Raw genomic sequence first — 3,519 nt, 5'->3', positions numbered from 1 at the left:
CTGGATTGACAGCGTAACGAGGCAATAAGACAACGGATCACGTCTCATCGAGACACATTCAGACCAATTGCTATCCAAGGTCAGTATTAATAAGGAGACAAGGAATTCCTGATTGGCTTTAATCAAGTTTAGACTTACAATTTTAAGTGCGCAAAAGATCCAAGTGTTTTATGCCGATTTATATTTATTGATGCACATAGAAAGCTTAATAAAAGTGAAGAATTAAGTTGTTACTAAAAAAAGTGATCAAATACAAACAATTCATGATTAAACATTAGTTAGAGAACCTTTTATCTAAATACTCAATTAATATATATTTCTTTAGAGCTTTTTAAAATTATGCACTGATGCAAACATTTGCATACATTTTAGAACAAACAAGTTTAGTAGAAACAAGAAAAATCTGTATAGAATTAAGGAAAAATAAATAATAGTAAACAGGAAAAAGATCAAATATAAATAATACATCCACGGCAACCATAATCCAGTGTAAAGATAGGAATTCAGTTTAACATGAATTCTGCCTAAAGCCATTTAACAGCTCAAACTGTTTAATAAACAAACTTGATAGCCTTTGAACCTGACATTTAATATGTGCAATTGTGTGTGAGGAGAATAAACATTGTTTTCACACAGGGATTAGGAGACAGGTTTGTGAAGTATTGGTACAATAAAAGAGCAACACGTGGGACACAAACGTGAAGATGTTTTTGTGGATTCTGGTTTAGTCTCCCCTGTGGAGTCTGCCTGTCTTTCTAAAACACAAGACAGGCCAGCATACAGAATACTAAGAGAAACTCAAGCTGTGCCCTCATACATTTCGGGTAGAAGTACAGATTCATCCTTTCTGTTAACTACCTCCACTGAAACTTGATTTAATGATGCTGAACTTACCTTACCCCTGCTGCGTGCTTTAATTTAAAAGAGAGACACATAAACATCACAGAAGCACACACTCTCATTGTAATGTAGGCCTAAATGTAAATGAGATCCCTCCTGCGGTTGACGTCACGCAGCCTAAACTCCGCCCTTTTGGCGGCAATCGAAGAGCGCTGTAGTATTAGCATTGATAATAAACTAGTGGGGTGTTCAAAAAATGTTACTATGTCGCCCTCTATCGGTCAGAAAATAGATTAGCAGGAGAGGCGGACCGCGTGCTGCTCTCCAAAAATGCAAATACTGTTTTCAAAATCATCGTAAGTATTGATTAAAAACGAAAAACTATGGAATTATGGAATTTCAGACTCAGTGTTTTTAAACTTGCTAGTTTATGTGACAAACTGAAATCCACTTTTTAATAAGTTGCTTAATAAAGAGCCCTTTTATCATAGTAACTATGCAGCTGACTTTTAACAAAAAATGCAGTTCAGGCTGTCTATTACAGGTTTAAATGGACTTACACTGATAATATGGCTTGAATTTATGCTCAAACATTAATTACAGTTTTTTCATATTACAAGACAAAAGTAAATGAACAACGAAAACAACAAAAAAGGTGAATGGCCAGTACGGGGATCGAACCCGCGACCTTGGCGTTATTAGCACCACGCTCTAACCAACTGAGCTAACCGGCCATGACGTAAAAGCTTTTTTACATGGTTACAAACGTTACAATACATGTTTTATTTGTATGAAGAGATATGCATAATGTGCACGGAACTCAGCGACTGACCTCGTGGCGCAACGGTAGCGCGTCTGACTCCAGATCAGAAGGTTGCGTGTTCAAATCACGTCGGGGTCAATTCGTTTTGCTTTTGTATTTACATCTATTTATTTATTTATTTACTTATTTCTTTGATAAAGTGCTTATATTAAAAGTGATGAATAAAACGACGCAAATGATTACAAAAATAATGTTTACAGGATCATTTTAAATCACAAAGAAATAAGGAGAATATCTTAGGGAAAATGTATCTTTTCATATAATCATCATATAATGTGGACGTGTTTATTATTTGTTTATATAATAGTGTTTTAATGAGCGATCAACATTGTGCCTTCAGACACAACTTTCCTCACATTTAACAAGTGTGCAATTTGTACATCAGTGTATGCAAATAAAATAAACCCCTTTAGATTAATGAAATATTGGTTAACTTATTTGTCAATATTGACTATTTTGGATTTGTGTAACCCACCACAGAGGGGCGCTGTATGCTGACGATGAGGTTATTGGCGTCAGTAAATTTAGTTAAGGATTATCAACTTTAAATTAAATTTGTGCTTACGGTTGTTAGTGTTTTTTTTATTATCTGACAAAGAATCAATGATTTAATATTGAAACACAGAAAAGGAGGGCTCGTCCGGGATTTGAACCCGGGACCTCTCGCACCCTAAGCGAGAATCATACCCCTAGACCAACGAGCCGATAGATACAATGTCAAAATCGCACACTAAGTAGTCTGCAATTTACTAGGGAATTAAATACTTTATATTTAGATAATATCAACGATTTATAATAAGTGGTAGACAGTTTCGTTTATTTTTACACTTTCACATATAATATTTGTTTCGATCTCACATTCTTTCGTGTCACCAACACTTGCCTTGACATAATGAAATTAAAGCAAAATCTAACATTTTAAATAACAAAAATTGTCAAAACACTAAAATTATCAAATCAGTTTGTTTAACTTAAAAAGCGCAATGTCTGTTTGTTTTAGCGTTAGCGCCCATGTCAAGTGTAACGTTAGCTACGTAATGTTATTCTGTGTTTCATGCACTGCTTGTGTGTGTACTACGGTGTTTTGGTCAGTAGGAAGTCCTTATCAATCTAAAATCACTATGAGTTTGAGGTATTATAATGTGAATTTTAAAAAAGCAACACTCGTCAAACACAATCATTCAAAATATTCTTTATTATCATGAAAATACCTGAAGCAATCTGAAGAACAGCGATATAAATATTCCTTTAGACATTTCCTGGAATAGCGTTTGTAATGCTACTTTTTCTGTGGGACAAATGGTGTTTCTACACGAGAGCGCCCTCTAGCTTTTGGATGTGGCGGCATTTCACCGTAATTCATTCAAATTCATTCATTAAGAAAATGCGCATTTGCACGATTAATCATCATCACAGCCCTATTTTCTAGGTTGATAAAAGCACTGAGAACCCAATTATATGTCAGACTTTCATGGTATGACCCCTTTAAATTTGCCAACTATGATTTGTGCTAGCTTGCTAAAGACAAAATAGTGTTTGACTTGAAAATTTTAAATCAGTAATATTTAAGCTAACTTTATCTAGCTGTGTGGACAAATATTATGTATCCTAATTTTAAACCCTAAAAGAAAACTTTACTTTTTTGTAAGTTACAAGTTCTTCCATGTAAACAACAAAATATTTTAAAGCTGTGAAGTTAAATGTGTACATTAAAGGTTTTTAAAGAACGTGAGGGCAAACGTTTAAAACTGACTTGTTAATAATATTTTAATTCATTATTTATATCAGTAATCTTTATATCATGTAAAATGCTCAAAAAAATGCTGTTCTGTAGGCCCTACTATCTGATAAAGTGT

The 3,519-nt window shown here is 34.0% G+C and overlaps 3 non-coding genes across 3 annotated transcripts; 1 reads left to right on the top strand and 2 right to left on the bottom strand.

The window, feature by feature from the left end:
• Positions 1 to 1,500: 1,500 nt before the first annotated feature.
• On the bottom strand, positions 1,501 to 1,574 carry trnai-aau (transfer RNA isoleucine (anticodon AAU)). Its single transcript has one exon. It is a non-coding gene; the product is annotated as a tRNA-Ile (tRNA).
• Positions 1,575 to 1,669: 95 nt separating this feature from the next.
• On the top strand, positions 1,670 to 1,741 carry trnaw-cca (transfer RNA tryptophan (anticodon CCA)). Its single transcript has one exon. It is a non-coding gene; the product is annotated as a tRNA-Trp (tRNA).
• A 554-nt stretch (positions 1,742 to 2,295) lies between these two features.
• Positions 2,296 to 2,367, bottom strand: trnap-agg (transfer RNA proline (anticodon AGG)). Its single transcript has one exon. It is a non-coding gene; the product is annotated as a tRNA-Pro (tRNA).
• Between the last annotated feature and the right edge of the window lie 1,152 nt (positions 2,368 to 3,519).

The sequence above is a fragment of the Paramisgurnus dabryanus genome, chromosome 6 (assembly GCF_030506205.2).
Source record: "Paramisgurnus dabryanus chromosome 6, PD_genome_1.1, whole genome shotgun sequence".
In the NCBI taxonomy this organism is placed as follows: domain Eukaryota; kingdom Metazoa; phylum Chordata; class Actinopteri; order Cypriniformes; family Cobitidae; genus Paramisgurnus; species Paramisgurnus dabryanus.
Note: the sequence above shows the minus strand (reverse complement) of the source record. Positions and strands in the feature narration are given on the sequence as shown.